Genomic DNA, 20,800 nt, shown 5'->3' on the forward strand with positions numbered 1-20,800 from the left:
CAGGCCACTAGATCCCCCCTCAGCCTTTTCTTGTAGAGGCTGAACAGGTTCAGGTCCCATAGCCTCTCCTTGTAGGACCTGTCCTGCTGCCCCCAATCATGTGAGTGGCCTTCCTCTGGACCCTCTCCATGTCATCCACATCCCCCCTGATGTGTAGCATGCAGAACTGGATGCAGTAGTCCAGCTGCGGCCTGACCAGTGCTGCGTAGAGGGCAGTATGATCTTTACTGTTATTTTAGATTGGTAAAAGTAGCTTAAACTCATTATTGTAGTCTCTCTTGTTTCAGAGTTTTAATTACGCTAAAGAGATTTTTACAAGCAGCATATTCTCTGAAAATCCAGTATTGTGTTGTAGTAGCAGCTCCCACTATAGATCAAATTTCTTAAAATGGCTTTTGTTTTCAGTTGCTTGTAAATCCTGAAAGTTTCAAGCCAGGCATGATAACTCTCTCTCCTGAGGGAGTCATTTTATAAAATAAGCTAAATTATAAAAATAGATAAAACATTAATAAAGATGATTATGTAATAAACTCTCCCCAAAATGTGCCCCCAAACTTATCCTCTCCTGCTAAAACCCTGCCAAGTAAAGAAAAAATCTGACATTGTTTTCAGAAGATGTTTTACTTGCTTATCTACTTTACCAAGCATTCAAGAAAGGAAAAAACTACACTTCTAATTTTAAATGCATACTATTTTAAAAAAAAAAGAGTTTACAATGGCTACTCAAATATCTGTCCTATATGTGCATTGGTAACTTTTCCCAATGGTGGAAGTTACTATATTACATAGTGGGTTCATCTACATGTGGCATTAGTAGCTTATTGCCTTGAAGTTTATTGCTCCCAGGTGCACAGTTTACACATGTGCCTGGACCACAGCATATTGTGCGGGGTTGGAGTAGCAGAGGGCAGGCAGAGAGCCCCAGAGGTCAGCCTGCTAGCCCCAGGCTGCTCCAACTAGGCCTAATAACATATGAAGGGGATGGCTGGGGCACAAAGTTGATTCAGTGTGGAGCTAGCCAGCAGGCTAGGAACAAATATTCAGAAAGCCTGAGCCTGAACTGATTGTTTATTAGTTTCCTGTGCCCTAATAGGAGCACACATGTAGATGCTGAGACATTTACTTCACAGTTAGTCAACTGTGTGATAAATGTCTCATGTAGATGCACCCAGTGTGTTTCTAGTTAATGTTCTAATATTACAAAAAGCCTTAGCCTGTCTGTCTGTCCATAATGCTTTATTCACACTCTGATTGGTTGTCTGAAACAACCAGCGTGCTCCAAGAGCGTTTGGGACAGGAGGCAATGGCATACTGCCACGATGGCAGTGACAGAGCAGAAGAAGCAGCCCTGCTCTCTGAAGGCAGTGGTGGCAGCACGGGGTGGTGGGGATGGTGGGACAAGCTTCCCCCTCTTTTCATGGGAGACAGCAGCAGCACAGGGTGGTGGGTGGTGGGTGGTGGTGCTCTATTCCCCCCATCATTCATAGGGAGGGGAGGCAGGTGGGCTGGGCAGACCCAGAGCAGGAGGAGTGGGGGGGAGAAATGGCGCCAGACCCAAAAGGGGGGAAGCAGGCCTGGCCTTGAAGTGGTAGGTGGGGAGGATGGGGGGAATGGGCCCAGCCCTGAAGTGGCAGGGGACAGGTAAAGGGGTGGGGGAGAGATTAGGCCCGGCCCTGAAGCAGGGGGAGGGGCTGGACATGGGCCTTTGTCCCTGCCCACCCCCTCTCCCATCATTTTTGACAGGAGACTTCTAGTATGTAGAAAGGGTTTAGTATAGAAAGCATTGTCTAGAGACATGTTTTAGTGCAGAAATAAATTCTGTATTGAGACCTTCATGCTTTTAGGAGTGTTCTGAAGCCTAGTAGCTATTAAATGTTTTTCCTATTTTGTACTGATTTAGAAAGTGCTGGGCAAACAAAACAGCTATCCTTAATATCATTTGCATACACAATCAAAAATCAGGGGTTATGATATTTTGGTTGGCATATATAGCTATAACTCTGACACCTGCATATGCAGTATGTCAAAATATTTATGTGATACCTGGAATGCTATTTCTGAAATATCCAACAGCTGGAATCATAGCTTTAACAGCATGTCATATAGAAAGGAAAATAGCAAATCTTGTTAGATTTCAGAGAAAAACATGACTACTCTTAGGGTTTTTGTGAACAGCTCTGATCAGGTATAAAAGCTGGATGTGAGGACTCTGGACTGATTTTGCTTGCTCTAACAAACAGTTTCATAAGTCTGCATAGAGAATATGTTATATATTTTTGATCTGCACATATACAGCTGCTAGATCTGTATCTATTCATGTATTGAAGCAACCAGGGTCCAGCATTGCCAAGATGGCCATCAGTGTTAAAATGAGCAGCCTGCAAATTCTCATGCATTTTTTTTTTTTAACTGTTAAGGACTGGAGCTGCTCTCTCTTCGCTTCTCTTGGGCAATGTAATTAAATATAGATTAGTGCCTGGAGGACTCTTCTCTGGGAAACGTTAGTATTTCCTGGCTTCATAGAGTTTAAAGCCCAAAGGGATCCTTACATCTCCAGTCTAAGCTGCTGTTTATCATTTCTAACCACATACTGTCTAGTCCTCTAAATTCCTTCTCTTGTTTCCCTGTAGGGCCAGTGCCATAGTATCACCAATCATTACTGGTGAAGGGCCACCACTCTTTAAGATATGTTGAAGCAGCAGATACATTTACATGTAGTTATATCAAGGTACAGAAGCAAGTTGGTGGCCTCTGGGGAATAGCTACTGTTTCACAATTCTTGGTTAGCTAAGATTCAGGTTTACTTTGATTCATCTTCTGTTTTGATTCAAGCACTGCTCGGTTGCAGCTGCTCCAAATGTGAGAGTCTGTAAATGAAACAGCAGGTAGAAACTGGTCAGTTGAAAAGAAACCCAAATATTGTTACATCTATGCCACTTGACAGTAATTCCCAACCCTTGGCTTATTTTGGAAACTGTGCTGAATAATTAGGCTAGGCAGTGTTTTGTGAAAACCAAACGCAAGTGCTTCTTTGCAAAATTCTAACTGCTTCTTTCTCACTGACCTGACCAGTTTTGCAAATTGGAACTGAGGTAATGAAAATTCAGCATGTGTGTGCATGTATACTAGAGAGAGAGCAACTGTTAGTAGAAACAAACAGATGTCTACAAGCTGGAATGGGACCTTGTCCATGACATTGCCTTTGAAATGCCTCTAAGATAGATCAGACTGACATACTACTACTGGCTCTTGTCACAGGGGCACTCTGGTGCCCTGTTCCTATGATGAGAGAACAGGTGTTGGCCGCCACAGCAACCGCAGTGGGTCAGCTGACCAGAAGGGGGCCGGGCCTGGCCTTTATAAACAGCCCAGGCTGAAACCTGGCTGGCAGTTCCCTTCTGGCAGCCTGAGGAGCCAGAGCCCTGCAGCAGAGTCGAGCAGAGCAGCTCGAGCACCCGAGTGGCTGCACCATGGTATGGGGCGAGAGAACCCTGATGGGACGGTTTGGCAGGAAAGCTGGGTGGGCCTAGATGTGTGTTATAGCCAGGAGACTTATTGTTGTGTTACAGCCAATTGGCTTATGGTTCTGTTTAGTTATGGTTAAACCGGAGGACCGGGTAAGGCTGTAGGGGTGGAGGAGGCCTCATTAGGAGCTCCCCAGTAAAGGGGGGTGCTCCCAGTGCTGGAGAGGGTGCTGCACTTTGGGGGTGTCCCGACCCAGAGAGATAGTATTGGGAAAGCTCAGTAGGGCTCCACAGTGGTGAAGGCCCCAGTGCCAGCTGGGCACCGTAGTTAGGGGTGCAATACCCCAACCCTGTGAAGGGGAACAGATGATTTTGGAGGGGCCAGGCATGGCTAAGGCCACCTGAGCCCCAATTGCTAAGAGTACTAGTGTGGGCACCAGCCAGACACCCAGAGGGTGTTCATGTTAAGACCCAGGGGGCATACGTGAAGTGAAACCCAGGGTGAGGTGCTGTTATAAAGACAAGCCCAGTGAGGGTGAGTGTGTGGTCAGAAAGCCCAAGGAGGGCGAGTGCATGGAGAGACAGGACCCAGGGGGGCACCGTCTGTATGCAGAGGAGCCCCAGGAAGGGGCGAGCATATTGAGCAGGCCTAAGAGGGGCAGACATATTGAGCAGGCCCGAGAGGGCTAACAAGTAGGGGCGCCAGTCAGGGCGCCGGTTGCATGACAAGCCCAGGGCGCCAGTTGGGGCACAGAAACAGAGGGATGCCGGTTGCGTGGCAAGCCCGGGGGCGCCAGTCAGGGCACCGGTTGCGTGACAAGCCCAGGGCGCCAGTTGGGGCACAGAAACAGAGGGACACCGGTTGCGTGGCAAGCCCGGGGGCGCCAGTCAGGGCGCCGGTTGCGTGGCAAGCCTGGGGGCACCAGTTAGGGCGCGGGAAGGAAACTGACCAGACAACGTCCGGTATATCAGCGAGGCTTGGGGTGTGCTACAAGGGAGGTTGGAGGCACACATAGCCCATAAGGCTGGCGTGCACCCACCACTCCATATAGAACAGGGGACAGGATTAACATAGCACCGTGTCCAAGGGGACAAAGGGCAGCCTCCTTTATAAAATTTGGACAACATCAAAGACGTGGCGGGCGAGAAAAAGGGTGCTGAATCGCCTACTTGGCACAGCAGGGGGCGCTGGGGAGATTATGGCTGCTCCTAGGTCCCCACGCCGTGACAGCTCTGAAAGCTACTGCTAAGTAAGCAATCATACTTATAACCATTATGCCCCTGCAGGAGTGCAAACACTAATCACAGTAATTGAAAATGGAAATTCAAGGTAAAAAGTCAGTCTTGCAAAACAATGCCTGTAGAAACATTTCCAAGCTGACAGGATCAAGGTGAAGTCAGGTTCAAGATTCCATGAAGTTTGGGCACAGAATGATATCAGCTGGGTATGTTGACTCTTTGGACTATATTTTGGACATGGCTCTGCTCCCTTTATAGTACTCAGGTAGCATGTCAGAGTCAACTCCTTTATGCTCCTTCCCCAAAATGTCTGAGCCAAAGAGATGTCAGGGGTAGAGGGTGAGGTAAGGAGAACAGCTGCTTGGATAACAACATGCTTTAACGAGATTCCAGGCTGCTGAAACTGATTTTGGAGTATTTATGAGTAAATGCATGAGAAAAGCTGGCCTTACAACTCTACAGATTTGCACATATAGTTGTGTGTAGATTTTATTTAAGAATCAGAACAGTGATTTTTAGATAAAAACTAGATTGCAGAAAGGTTAACCTTTTCCTAAATGTCTTCCCTAGAATTGTGCCTATATACTAGATCATTTAAATGCTTTCCTCTTCAGGCCTCTTCCAGATAATGAAAATAATTTCCTATTACTTGAAAATTATGGCCTGTACTTAAAGTAACCCTACCAAAGCTGCTCATTATGATGGATTTCTTTTTTGTAAAAAGTGTCCTTTGATTTCCTTGTTTTGCTTCCAAAGTCCTCTTTATACCACAAAGATCTGCAATTGTGAATATAAGTGGACATCCTGCATTTTGGATTTGGATATTTTTTTTCCTCTTTCAGTTTTCTTTTTGTACAGTGGACATGTCTATACGTGTATTTATTGCGCAGTAAGTGGTTTTTGTACCGGGGTCTACATGTGCAGGCATTATAGTGCAGTAACTCTGCAGGACTAAAGTGAGTCCACACACACACAGGGTTGCTGTACAGTAACTGCCCAGGCATAAATTTGCTACCTGCATCACTGTATCTATGGTCCCCCTTGATGATGAACTACTAAAACAGGCAAAGGCTTTAACCATGAACCTGCAAAGTAAATGTACCCTCTTTGGGTGTCCTGAACAAAATGGAACATTTTTCCACTACCAAGCCTTCTAGGGCTGAGTGCCAAGAAGGAAATTTTTATAAGGAACAAAGGAATCATGGCCTAACAGGAAAATGTGGCATCAAGGTGTATGAGCATAAACATTAAAATCCCCCCAGGAACTTTAACAATACTTTATCCAGCATCCTTCCCAATCCCTGGAGGGAAAGTTCTGTGGTCTTGGCTCCACCACCTCACCATTCATGGCTGAGAGCAGTATCACAAGCCTCTCTTTGCAGGTCTATCTCCAGTTACATGGAACCATAACAAGGATTGTATGTCTTTACTGTAAAATTAATGACTTTTCTTTCTGAAAGCGGGCAAGAAGGAGAAAGAGAAGACACAGATCTTTTTTTCCCTCCTCATTCCACTCTCACACCTCTCTCCTCAAAGTGCTTGTGTCATTCCTCTAGAAGACAATGCCTGGTTTTGACTCTAATGACGTGAATCACCTGCAATGGCTGAGGCAGGGACACTGGCTACCACCCCACTAGTTATTTTAGGCACCAGCTGACTGCTGTGGAGAATGTGTGTATCTGCAGGACCCACCGTGCACAAGTTGAAAATTCATTGATTTTTATTAATACCAATCTAAAGGTGCTGACTTTTAGATTCATTTAAAAATGTATATTTTTAGAGCAATTAATAGAAAAGTTTTGTGCTATTGCTAGAGTAATTAGTTTATAAAATACAAATTCCATTTAGAATATAAATGAAAAGTTGTAATCTGGCAAAGTTTGAAACAGGAATGTTTTAAACAGTGTTTCTCCTGTTTGTTTAGTCTCAGGAAGTGTTGACTTCACAATATTGTCTTTCAGGTGATTTATACATGCAGGTTTAATTCCTTTTCATACAGTTGGAGAGAGAATCCATGGCATCTCAGTTAAACAATCAGAGGCCCTGTAAAGTTAGAAGTTCTGACTGTGTAAGTCACTTCATCTGCCAGTAGCAGGGGTGACTGCTGCCTCCTGAGTCTGGGGGGAACAATTTCTGGATGGGCCTGGGGTGGCCCAAAAGCTTCATACCCACTCCTATACTTCTCTGCTGTGGCTTAGTACCCCACCCTCCAGTGCCACCAGCCCATGCAGCAAAAAAAACTGCCCTGTCCTGAGTGGTGCCAAGTCAGGTTCAATCTCGGGGGGGGGGGGCTCCCTGCCCCACCCCCACCTGTTTCCCTCCTACCAGTCACCTCTGGCCAGTAGCAATGGATTTGTGTTGTTACAATGGAAAATGAATCCCAGAATTAGCATAACTTTCCTAAGTGTCACTTTCTTCAGCTAATTTTGTTTGAACACACAAAGTCTGATGGGAGTCATTAAGGCTGAAAAGAGGATGTTTTTGCACTGTGCAACAATGCTCTCCTTTTCCTAACTTTTAAGTATTGTTTTAAATGAGGACTGATCTATTGTATTCACTATGGGTAGAGATTACCTCAGCTTGAGCTCACACTTCACCTGTCTTGTGCTGCTTTGGCCCTTGGATAAGGTGATCTTATATCCAAAGTCCTTAGTGGGTCAGCTGTAGCAGAAAGTTGGAAAAAGTAACACAACTGACAGTCTTGCTAGGTGTCCAAATGCTCTGTGTAATGGTGAGGTTACTGTTACAGCATGTGCAGGAGGATGTTGTGGGGATAGCAGGTCCCTTACAGATCATCAGGTCCACCCCCTCCCCACCCCCTCTCTCCGCACTTGGGCAGGAAAGACTGCTGGGATCAAATGAGCCCAGCAAAATGGGCATCAAGATGTTTTTGGAAGATCAGCCCATTATTTCTTGTTCTCCCCTGAGGGGCCTTGGTGAATAGATTCTCCCACAAACCCTGATGTATACCCCTGATATACTTACAGGCTGCAACCAAGTCTCCCCTGAGACTTCTCTTCTCCAGGCTAAACAATTCCAAGTCCCTCAGCCTCTTCTCAGACATCTTGGTCTCCAGGCCTCTAATCATGTGTGTGGCCCTCCTCTGGATTTCTCCACATCCTCCTTGAACGGTGGCACCCAGAACTGGACCCAGTACTCCAGTTGTGGTCTCACCAAGTCTGAGTAAAGCGGGAGGATGACATCCTTTGCCTTGTTCAAGATGCCTCGGTGGATGCATGCCAGTGTTTTTGGGTAGCTCTACCAGCTACAGCATCACATTGGTGGCTCATGTTCATTTTGTTGTCAATCATAAAACCCAGATCTTATTCAGTCGTGAGGCTGGCAAGTAGAGCACTGCCAAGCCTGTAAGTGTGTTGCACATTATTTCTCCCCAGATGGAGCATTTTACATTTTCTGTATAAAATGACATCAGGTTGAGGTCTGCCCATTTCACAAGCCTATCCAGGCCGGCCTGTATTGCCAGCCTGTCTTCAAGCATGACAACACTCCCCCATAGCTTGGTGTTGTCAGCTAACTTTGTCAGATTTCTTGTAATACCTGAATCCAAATCATTAATGAACATGTTGAAGGGCATTGATCCAAGCACTGACCCCTGAGGGATGCCACTGGTCACCCTCTACCATGATGACTTGGTTCCGTCAATCAGTACCCTTTGGGTCCTACCATGCAGCCAGTTACATAGCCAGTTACATTTCCTGTATCCAGGTGGCAAGTTACCCGATTGTCAAAGGAAATGAGGTTGGTCTGGTACGGCCTGCCCATGATGAAGCCATGTTGGCCATCCTTCAGAATACTGCCTTCAGTTAGCCTGTGTGTTGGCTGCTTTGATTTTTTTTTTTTTTTTTCTCCAGGATTTTACCTAAGATTGAAGTCAAACTGATTCATCTGTAGTTTCCTGGGTCCTCCCTTCTCCCTTTCTTAAAGTTGGGTCCCACGTTGGCTTTTTTCCAGTCTTCTGGAACCTCTCCCAAGTGCCATGAGTCTTCAGATAACTTCTTCATCAGTTGTGCAATGGCATCAGCCAGTTCTTTTAACACTCCCATATGTAGTTCATCCAGTCCAGCTGGCTTATAGATATGTAGCCTTTGTAAGTGCTCCCCAACAAGATCTATGTCAACTATGGGAGAGTGGTCTCCCCCACCGTGGTCATTCTGTATCCTGTCAAGAGACTAATACCCTTGGACTGGTGAAATACCAATGTAAAGTATTCATTCAGGAGTTTGGGTTTGTCCTGGGTGTCAGTTAACAGCCATCCTATTTAATTTATCAGGGACCCTATGCTTCCCTGGTTCCTTTTGTGACTTCCTACCTATCTAAAGAAGGACTTTTTGTTGAAGTAATAAGTTCTAACAGGGCTGGTAGAATGCAGTCGATACAATCCATATGTACCCAGCCAGCCTGCTGCCATTATTTTCTGTGTGGATTGTCAAAGTTTGCAGGAGTTTGTAGAAGACAAAATATGTATATCTATAAAACCACTAGAGACACTGGAAAATAGGGTGCATTCTGGTTTGGTAGGACCACGTGACTGTCCAGCACTTAAAGCATTTATACACCTTCATTTCTGAACTTAAGCTTTTTGCTACACAATGTCTGCATGAATGAAAGGCTGTTTGCATTATATAATCTAGTTTCTCAGTAGCATTTGGATGCTTTTTTTCTCAAAATGCCCTTCTTGGCATTGCTACTTGCAATTTGCTCAAAGTCTTGCTGGGACAATAACATTATTTTATTTATTTCTACTCATTTGATATGACTCTTTTGTTCCTGTCTCTTGTACTTAGAGTGCCACTGTAAAAGGTTCTGATAAAAAATTCAATGTCAGTGTTTCAACCTTTTTCACTTCATCTTCCCCAGCATGTGTGTCTCCAAGCTCTCTGCTCCCCTGTAGCAGTAGCAATTCCCCAGCCTTTGGTTCTTCCAAAGAGCTGCCATTCTGACATTTACACAGCTTTGTAAGAGCAAGCGTATTGTGTAACAGTGCAGAAATGATGACTTTTGAAAGTACACAGTATTCTCCAATTGATGCTATGCTGCAGAAATGTACCAAGATCTTGTCTAGAGAAAGTGTTCTAATGGAAAGTTGATAGACAAAACAGGAAGCCTAAGGCACCAGGACCAGAGGAAAAACAACAGTTTATAGTTCACTCTGCCCCTGACTTGTCTAGACTAGTACATATTGCATTATTCAACACTGCTATCCTAAAGGCATGGCCAGCCCTTCTTTGAAACACAGGTGGCTTTGATTTTAATTCTGATAAACAGATAACTAGTTGGGTACCTAATTAGAGCCTTATATGATGTTTTTCAGGGACAGCGAAATAAGAATCTAGGAGTTTGGTTTAGTTTCATTTGAGGGGCAGGGCTTTTGAGGGGCAGGAGTAGGTGAGAAGGAGATTTTAGGTATTAAAACAACTGTTATTAGAGTTTGTAAGTGTTTTCAAGAAATACCCAGAAAGTTTAGGTTGGAATGCTGTGAACGTTATTTAACTAATGAGATAAAACTGTAGCACAATTGGTGTGATTCAGCTGTATAAAATATATATATTCAAAGGAAAAAATCATTTTGAGCAACCTGAATTTTTGGCAAAACATATCTCTACAAAATCTATGCTCGAACTTCTTGGAATGACTGACAGCTCTTCCTGTATAGGGAAAGCTCCCTAAGAAGGATGTGTGTTACTATAAGGACTTGCATAATAAAAGGCTTTGGCCATAATTCTACCTCACAGATGACAGATTCCATTGATGTCAATAGGATTTACACCGGGAGGCTGCATGCCCCTTGTTTCCATTTGGAGCAAACTGTCTCAAGGACTTCAGTAGCTTACATCAGGCATTTCTATTAAAAGCAATGTGCTCCTCGTGTTCTGCCACATACTCCTATTAGCTGCCAGTTTAGTTCGGAAGTTAAAATTACATCCAGCAGTTTCAGAGGTTGAAGATGACCCATACCTTCCTAATCAATTTGACTTAATTGTGCACCAGAGAAATTTTTCTTTTTTTTTGCTAACAAAGCTATAGTATTGTGATGATACAGTGAAGAGCAGAAAAATTAGTTTCCCTCAAGTCCCAGCATATCGGATAATAAATCCACATTAATACTGGTCTTAGCCCTCTTGGAGATGGTTGTCATAGGTACAAAGAGTAGTTGGGTATTCAGATCCTATTAGAAGGAAATGTACATAGCTTGTATTTGTGAAAAATCCTTTCTCCTTGAGTGTATGCAGGAAATTGATCTTCCGTAACTAAGGGTTTCTCTGCTTTAACGTAATAGATTTAAATGCATTTATTCAAAATCTGGTTTGTATTAATTTTAAGGAATTAACCAGAGGCTGAGATGGAAGACAAAGGGGGCAAATACAAAGCTACGAGGATGTGTCCCAGTGTAGCGAATTTTTTAACAATATTTGGAAGAAAATTCCAGCCACTATAGAAACCAAAAATCAGCTTTTAAAAAAGCAGCTTGTTTCCCTAACTAAAAAATTACCTCAAATATCTTTTGTTTTTGTTGTTATAACATCTCTGTAGTCCTTGTGTGTTTTGCTTACATTTGTGTGATTCAGACACTCTCTGCTGTATCTTTTATTTGCTGCCTTATACTCAGTGCCCTAGCAATGAAGTTTGGTGCCCAGGGCAAAGCGTACCACCCCCCCCACCAAAAACAAAAAAATGTTTAGCCGGGACTGTGCACAGCAGCAGAAGCTGCCCTTCCCCCATCCCCACAGGCCCCCCCCCAAACAAGCTGCTCATGGCTCCGTCCTGCACCCGGCCTCGGCTGGGCAGTGCCTCCTGGTGCCGCTTTGCTTCAGCACCTGGAGCAGTAGCCCGCTCGCTCCCCTCCCCACCATTGCTACAGCACTGCTTATACTTTTCTTATTCTTACAGCCTTCCAGTGCTTGTGATTACTTTCTCATCGGTGTTTTTCAGGCTGAAAATGAAACAGCTTCACTAACCTTGTCAAATATAGGGTTGGCAAGCCAGTCAATTGACTGGTCAAATATTGTCAATTGATATTTTTGACCAGTCAAATTATAGCAATTTTACAAAAAAACTACATATTTCTGTAATTTTCTTGATGGAAATATGATTTTTTTATTCCTTAATGGAAAATTTGTGCTTTTTCTGTGCATTATTTGGATGTGTTGGTAATTTTTGTTTTACAAATTTTGGCCACTATTTGACCAGTCAATTGACCTAACTTTATTTGAGAGGTCAGATACCCAGTCCTAGTCAAATATGGTGTTGAAACTAATTTTAAACAGCAATCCTGGCTTAAATTATCTCAAATTAGTGGTTTTTTATACCCTTATATCTATAACAGTCAATATTAATGTTATCTGCGTGCTGCTCTGTAGAGTACTGGACTAATAATTGCAGTGCTCAGCACTTCCTACCATTAATTCAGAGAGGTTATTATTTGTGATAAACAGAATTAAAGGTGCATCACAAAGTTCTGTAGGGTAAGAGTTAAAATGTCTTCACTTTAAATAAAAAGCAGGCAATTAACATTGTAATTCACTCATTACTTGGTAAAATTACATTTTAGTGCCCAAATTGTATGCTTTCCTCTTCCTATTTGATCATGTAGTGATTTAAAAAAAAAATCTTACTGTAACTATCATCTCAACAAAATATAAATATGCAACTTGTTTTTCCCTTTTGTTGCAAACATCATCAACAAAAGGATTTGGGAATCCATGCTTGGCTGACAGTTGTGCTGCTGCTATATGATGCAAAACAGTATACAATGCACAGTGTGATTTTTTTTTTTTTTCCCACTGATCTATTCTTCCTGCGACGCTGATAGATTTTTAAAAATGTCATTATCAATAAACAAATTAAATGAACAGAGCTGCTTAGGAAGCAGATAAAGGTCTGCATCTCCTTGGTGGGTACCAACAGGGAAAGATTAGGAGTATTGGCACCCTGCCTCCCCCACAACCCACATACACTTCCCAGCATGTCTGGTTTCAGGAGGAATAGGAAAATTACTTGCCTGTAATTCAGCTTCTCAGAAGACTTGTCAAGGAGTCTCATTCTTGTACCTTTAGGTCCTTAGCATGTGAGGCAGGCAAGGGAATCGGGGCCTGGGTTTGATTTTAAACTATGAGAGAGCTAATTGCAAGTGTGCAAGGAAGCCTCAAATAAAAGGAAATGCAAGAGAGCCCTGTGGTTGAAAATAAACTAGTGGGCCACTACTGGCTAGTAGGCCACTATTGCTATAGTGAGATGTTCCTACTAAATATTGCATTAGAAATTGTCAGCAAGTTGGTGTTTTGTCCCTGTTTTTAATTGGGACAAGAACGCAAAAATCTAGATCTTTTCACTGGAACAGATTCCCAGAAAAAAATGTATTTCAAGAGATCCCAGGAAGCCTGGGGAGTTCTGGTTTGTAAGCTCTGCTGTGGGAGCTATTGAACAGGCAGGGAGACTTGGAAGGTGGGCAAGCAAACTTGCAGGAATGAGGCAGGTTTCTATTGGGAACTGTTGAAATGTTCAGGAGAAATCCCAAATTCCTGTGCAGCAAGGATAGTTTGGAAGATGGTATCTTTTAGTGACCAATAAGGTTCCCTCTAAGGTGTGCACATGTGCAGCCGCACACAACTAAAAGTGCAGCGTTGCACAGCCTTTCCAAGGCTGTGGACCAGGAGAGGCTGGAGCCGGAGCCTGTTGCAGGCTCTGCCGGCTCTGGGACACTGCTCCGCTCCATGGCATGGCCTCCGGGAGTGTGTCCGGCAGTGTCCCAGAGCCGGTGGAGCCTCACTTGGGGCAGATAGTGGCTCCTCCCTGAGGTGAGGCAAGGCAGGGCTGGAAGCTGGGGCGGGCAGCTGGCGCGGGCCCTCCAGGCTCTGAGGAAGTACTCCACCCCCTGGCCCTGATGCAGGGGCGCAGAGCACTTCCCCAGAGCCACTGGAGCCTGCCCCCGGTCCCTATCCTCCAGCCCCCAGCCCCTGTCTTCCAGCCCCAGCCTCCAGCCCCTGGCCTCCAGACCCAGCTCCAGCCTCTGGCCCCAGACCCCAGCCTCCAGCCCTCAGCCCCCTTTGATAAGTGTCCTACATCGGACCAAGGCGGCGTACTCACAGACCACTGCCCCTTAGAGGGAACATTGGTGACCAACTGCATGCTTAGGAGATGTCATATTGAATGTAATAGTTTGAATTTTTCTAATCAATACCTATTAGCCAGTTTAGAAAAAAGACAAGATTCATCTTCTTATCTAGTCCATTGCTTGTTTTTGCCTACATGGTGAATGTCTTGATTCTGAATTTTATCTTTAAAGGCCTTGCAGGGAATGTGCTGAATGTCTTGGTTTTTGAATTTTATCTCTAGAGGCCTTTAACAAAGTTCACCTAAAAGCAACCCTTGGGCAAACATTGTGAGAGATTGAAACCTAGGGGCTTTTGAAAAGGGGTTGGCACTAGAGGTCACAGCAGTAGTGCGGAAAATTTCCCAAAGAAGAAATCTGTTGGGTAAAAGATCCGAGCCCAAATTTGGGAGTAGTGACAGATTTGGGTAGGAGGGGCCCACGATGGCAACTCACCCAATAAAAACTGTAAACTACAGTCCCAATTTGGAGGTAACCTCACTTGCAGAACACCAAAGGAAGAATTGCAAGTGTAGGCCAGATCAGACTGATCACCTGAACCACCCTCTCTGTGAACAAGAACTCCCGTTCACGCTGAAGCCTAGAAGCGCCCGAGTGGGAATGAAGGAAGGGGACTTGTTCCTATCACTGCTGAGACCAACCCTAAAGCCATAACTAAAGAATGAAAGTATATCTGAGGATTTGGTTTCTAGGAATTCTAGGATTGTAAGTATACCATGAGCACTGAAGTTGTTTCCTATTTCTTTCTTATGAGAGTTCTCAGGTGTTGAGGCCAAGTCCCCAAGTCAGCTACATTTGGAGTCCCTCCTCCAGATTTCTCAAGCATGTTTCCCATAGTATCAGCTTGTGTGGGGGGGAGTTGCCCACTGTTACAAAAGCATTTCCCAGCTTATAGGATTGAGGAGCTCTTTGTCTTTAGTTTTTGGAGTTGTTCCTGATAGGCCCCCAAGGACTGGCCCTCTTTGCTACTAGTATTATTTATTGTAACCCAGCAGTGGGGAAGATGAGGCCAGCCTCTTGTTTTTGGAAAGACCTGTGTATCACAGTTGATAGGACGTCAGATATAAAATGAGTAAGCAGATAGAAGAAAACCCTTTCAAGAAAACTTACTGAGCAAGTGCCATTCTCAACAGTCTGAGTTTTGCTTGTATAATTTGGCAGTCTGCAGACCTGCTGCTGGAAAGTGAGTGACTTGAGTCTGTGAAGGCATTCTGGTGACCTAACAGTATCTGGTGTTCACAGCAACTATAATGGCAGGGGTTGACCTCCCAAGCTTTTCTCAGGAACTCTGGTTAAAGTCTTATCACAGTTGTAAGCAAAGGGGCACCAAGCACAAGGAGCAGCAGAATCAGAATTGCTGAAGTGCAGACAGTGTCCCAAGTATCACAAATGGAATTCAGGGACAAACACTGCAGCCATGCCCACACCTCCTCCATGTCACACCCTTTTGCAATATCATGAAGCATGCCTTGTCCACATGCCCAACTGTTTACTCCCTAAATTTCAAAAAAGAGACAAAAGCCACCAAAAGCCACAACTCTGAGCACAGCACCTGCTGGTTCATAAAATCTTGTGTTCTCTCTCTTTCTCTCTCTCTCTTTCATATCATATATCATATCATATCTAGTTAGTCCATAAGGCTAGGGACAGAAATTACACATAAACTGGTATAAGTGATCTGAAACTGGTTCAAATCTGTAACACAGAAGAAGTTCAGTGAGCATAAATCACTTTCAAAATGTTCAAGACTGGTTTAAAATAAACCTAGATGGATGTAGTATCAGACTTAACAGATTTAGGTCAAAATGGTTTATTGAACTTCTGTAGACCAGATTCAAGCTGTCTGTTCCAGCCAATCAGAGCTCTAGCAGCTCCTGGCTTCTGGCTAGGGCCACTGTAGGCATGTGGCTGCATTTCTAGAATCAGAAGTAAATGTCTGTTTACTTGCTTATTTGTTCAGTCTATGCAGTTTAGACTAACCTGCAAAGACTGAATTGATTCAGCCTCAGGCTTTTTGACTGCCTGTACATAGCCTAAAGGTCTACCTTGACTTCTGACTGACTTCAGACTAACATGGCTAACTACCTTCCTCATGTCTCATGCCTGAGACATAGAGCCTCTTAAGAAGTGTTATGGGATGAGAGCTTAGCACCATCCTAAAATGACCTCACTTCTAGAATTTGGCAGGCGTGGAAAGTGAGAGTGAGTGGAGCATTATGGCAGCATTCCCAAGCATAGCACAGAGGCAGGATAGATATGCCCAAAGACTATTACTTTATTGTTCTGATTTGGAGTTAATTTTTTCCCCCCTGAAAAAACACAGAAATGACACTCAAGTTCTACTTGAAGTTGACTTATAATGGAATATCTGACAATCTTGACTTTTGCATTTGTAGTATTTGTGTACATACAACAAAAATATCAGTTCAGATTTTTTTTCAGTGCAGTATTTATTTAATATCTTTGTGTATTTGGGGCCTTTCCTTGGTTGTTTGGTTCTCTTATAGAGTGTTGTAAGGGCAATAGCAATTCATGATCTTTATTATTGTTGTTGTTGTTGACTTATATTCAGGGAAAAATCTGGTGTTCCTAGAGCTAAACCTGGAAAATATAAGGCTGATTTATATACTGGGTCAATTTCCACTCAAAGCAATATTGTATTATTTTGACTTGTAGAATATTCTGTTACAATTTTCATTAATGTATATATTTATTGAACCCAAAGGTAGAGCATGGTTAATCTCTGATCTTTTTTTTATTTGCTACTGCAGCAGTATTTACCAATAATGGACCAACTCCTGTTCTGAGCCGCTCAAATCCATGTGTCATTCATTGGAATCAATGGAAGTCGTGCATGAAACATCTGAGGGCAGAATGGATCCTGCATTCTTTGAACAGCTTTGTTTTTTCCAGCACACTTTTCAGTGACCCTCATCAGGCTTTTAGCTAGCACAAGAAAATGCGGACACCCATCCCAGTACTTACAGGGCTTTAAAGCAACCCATTGTTTCGTACAACAATAGTGGCTTTAATTGAAGTAAAGATGTTTTTCTTTAAAATCTTCTTATCATCGGCCTTTATGTTCTCTAATTACACTATTAAAGCTTAAAAAGCCACAGGTTTCTTGTAGTCCACATTTCTGCCGAGCATTCAGGACCAGCTTGACACCTGGCTATTGATTAAACGTAATGTCGAGGTAAGGGTAAACATAATTCTGAAACTGACAGTGTTGCACTCAGTTTCAAATTCAAAGAATCCAAGAGCTACTGAAGACGATTTATCTTTTTTTAGCAGAACTTCATCAGAGGAACAGAAACACCCTTAGCATTCTGAACACACACCAAGCTGTGCTCCAAAAATATTTTACTTATGAGTAACTGGGGAAATGAGTTTTTCCACTATGATAGAGTTTCTGTACATTTTACTTATATGACTCATCAGATGACTCAACTCGGGGCACAGAGCATCTAGTACAGGCATCCTTGAATTTCCACTCATTTTTAGTCAAGCATGTGTCATCACAGTACATGTGTTTCAAGGTAATTAAATATTTGTCCTACTTATTTATTCAATATTTTTGGTGTCCTTCATTACTTATTCACTTTTTTATCTTCTAATTCTTGATTTTAATATTTAAAGTATGGTAGATGCAAGGTTCTTAATGTTACACCAATGCTGTTTTTAACATCCTAATATCCATATTTTAAGAGTTCTTCACAGTTAGTACATGTTAAAATTGTTCTATGTGGGCGTGTCCCAAAAGGTGAGTGGATCGATATCCTGATTTAAATGAGTACATTAGCCTTACTTCAGGAAAAAAATAAAGAAAACATTTATAGATGGACGAAGGGTCTTATCTTCCATTTCAGTGTAATGAACTGGTTTGTGTGTATGTGTCCTGCTGGCCTTTATTTTGGAAGGAATACATAAGTTTCAAGTTTTATTCTTATACCTATATTAAATTAGAGAGAGAGATTGTTTAATGAATCAAAAAGTGATCCATACCTTTGGAGCCCAAAGTCACAACTTCTAACCTTTAGGCCAGGACTGTCCAATTGCTGATTGGTCAGGAGATGCATGGTCCCTGGCTACACACACTGTGGGAACTACAAGCCTGGCACTGTGGGAATGTGGTTGGGGATCATCTGATACTCCTCCCCCGCCTCTCCCTGCCATGTCTGGTATCTATTCTTGTGGCTCACCCAGAATATACCTCTGTAGCTACACAGCTGAGGATTTTTGGAATAGAATCTATTCTATTTTATGTAATAGAATAGAGAATGTATTATCAACTTTTGGCCAAGATCAAGTAAGTGTGTGTGTGTGTGTGTGTGTGTGTGCGCGCGCGCACACACACATATAGATACGTATCGCTTCTGTATATACACATGTATACAGCCAGTGTTAGTTAGCTTTGCTGATGGTATCTTAGCTTTTTGTATTTCCTGACCTAAAAAAACTGTAAATGTATTTTTAACTGAGTGAGCTAATTCCTAAATATTAATCACAGAGATCCTGGCATACCCTTAAATGTACCAGAACAAGAGGAACCTACAATAAGAAACTGGAATTATAAAATAATTTCTGAACTCAACTGTAACTATGGTAACCTTCATTCACTGTGAGTGTAAAAAGCTAATTCAGTCATCCCAACTAGAATAAATCCATAGAATATTCCCTTACAGATGTTGCAAAGATTATAGACTGTCTTAAAATAGAATCCTATACATTTCATATTTATGTAAGTTATGTGTCATTAATTTTATATTCCCCAAACATGGTGATCATGAGCACATACATTAGACAGAAAAAATTTCAGGACACTTGCACTGACTTCAGTAGGCTTATTTTGATTTCAGCAAGGTCCCAATATTTCCCCAAAAATAGCTTGAATAGCTTGAATGCATGTAATATTTTAAAACATCCTGCCCAGCATTCTGAGGTAACAAATCTTCCTCTCTGCTACCAAATGACAAGCTGTTCACGTTCTGGTCTGATGAGTGAGATGATAGCTTGCTTTATTTATCTGTTGCTTGTCTTGAGTGCAGAAAAGATCATGCTGACCCTTTTCTCACCTGTCTGTTATTCTTTTCTGTTTTATGTATCATTTTTGTTTTCTGCCTTTGTGCCAGGAATGTTTGCATGCACTCAAGTACACAAACCAGAGGCTGGGACTGACTGTGTTCTTTTATCATTTTGATATCAGCAACCTGTGACATTTTGGGGGTCACAGTGAGTCCTGAACTACTTGCCAATTACTCTGAGTCCATGGTTTAACTACTTGCAAACCATCTTTCTGCTTCCAGTGCAGTTTTCTGCCAGCTAGTCTGTAACATCAACACTAATTCTTGACACTTCAAGCATACATTGTAGTTCATGTCTGACGAAGATAAGGTCAGGTCCCATGAGTTGGTGGAGTTTGGGAAGTCTTAAAATACAATAGAAGCCTTAGCTTATCCTTTTACAAGGGAGAACTAACGGAAGGAAAACATTGTTTAGGACAGGACCGCCCAGCTTCTTCACAGCTGGAAGCCACATACCACAGCCTCTGCATACCTACCCAGCTGCAAGTTCCAGGGGTACCACATGGGCATGTGGCTCCTCTACCACAACTGCTACGTGCATGCAAGTAGGTGGCCCCACCTTCACACTTCCTTGTCTGTGGGCTCACCCTCTGTACCCCACCATGGGCTTGCTGTGCCTAGAGAGAGAAGGGGTGGGAAGCCTAGGAAAGCACCAGCCAGACCAATGTGTGAAGTGGTGGCCAGGGAAAGCCCAGGGACTGCAGATTAACCCCTCATGCTTCTATGAGGTCTGGAAATCACCATTTGGATGGTTCTGGTTTAGAAAATAATCCGGCAAGTTTATAAAGCAGCATTTTTATTTTTGGTGGATTGACTTTGCTGATGAGAATGTCTTCACTGCTCCTACTATCAGCTGACTGCCCAGAAAAATCACTAGCTGAGGCAGGATAAGGCAAAAGAAGAAGACAGTTATAACAAAGCATCCTTACTAATTACAGTTCCTGTTCAGCTCTGTGGGCTGGTCATAGACAGCAACAGAAACCCCCTTCCCTACTGATGAATACACCCAGTGTGATTTATCCACTACAGGACTGCAAACCTGTTGAGAATACTAGATAACAAGCATTGTGGCCTTTGAGTAAAGGTCAGGAGATGTTGCTGTTCTCAGCCATGGGCAGTTCTACAATTCTGAAAGTAGGGGGAGTGCAGATGAGGAGGTGCATCATCACTTGTAAAACAACACATTTTTTCACCAAGTAAAAATAAACTAGAAGCTTTACTAATAAAGTAGGGGCCTAGGGCTGTATTTTTCAGTTTAAGATTGAAGCAAAAACAAATATAATTGAGGACCTACTGAATATGTGGTGGCTGTCTGCTGATTTTGTGGGGAGACCACAGGGCCCAGCAGGCATTTTTCAGGTGAAGCACAGCACCTCCCCCCCCCAATACACACACCTCTCTGATTGGCCAAGGGGCCCTGGTGGCCCTGCTCCTTACTACCAATTGGTTGCAAGGGCTGCCTGTCAGATGGCCCTGCCCAGTACTGTAGCAAGCAGGGAGGCAAGTGGAGTGGGCACTGAAGTGAAGGGGCACCAACAGGCAGTGCCCAGCTAGGGCAGGGTGCAGGATGGAGCCGCAAACAGCAAATTTGGGGGGGTGCAGGGATAGAGGGAGGGTGGCTTCTGCCACTGTGTGCACTCCTAGGCAAGCATGGGGTGGAGGGGCATGTTCCCCCTGAATTTGTGCGTGGGGCGAGGGTGGGCTGCTGCTTTGCCTCAGGTGCCAAACTTCCTTGACACAGTACTGGGCCTGCCCCTCACCATTGAGGGCTGCAAGGGGAGGGACAAAATGACAGGCAGCCTCACAGCTGAACAGTGGCAAAGGGTGGGGCTGGCAGTGATCTTGCCAGCAGCTCTTCAAGCAGGAAGCCCCCTCCCTGCCTT

The 20,800-nt window shown here is 43.5% G+C and overlaps 1 long non-coding RNA gene across 1 annotated transcript in view; it reads left to right on the forward strand.

The window, feature by feature from the left end:
• The window catches only part of LOC109320417, a 27,255-nt gene extending 7,425 nt beyond the window's left edge, over positions 1–19,830 (forward strand). Inside the window, exons 2-5 of the long non-coding RNA XR_002103787.1 lie at positions 1,435–1,440; positions 5,180–5,181; positions 10,651–10,661; positions 19,820–19,830. This is a non-coding gene — a long non-coding RNA (uncharacterized LOC109320417). The remainder of the gene's footprint in view (positions 1–1,434; positions 1,441–5,179; positions 5,182–10,650; positions 10,662–19,819) is intronic.
• The last annotated feature ends 970 nt before the right edge of the window (positions 19,831–20,800 follow it).

Source organism: Crocodylus porosus, unplaced genomic scaffold (genome assembly GCF_001723895.1).
Source record: "Crocodylus porosus isolate Cpor-Errol unplaced genomic scaffold, CroPor_comp1, whole genome shotgun sequence".
Lineage (NCBI taxonomy): Eukaryota > Metazoa > Chordata > Crocodylia > Crocodylidae > Crocodylus > Crocodylus porosus.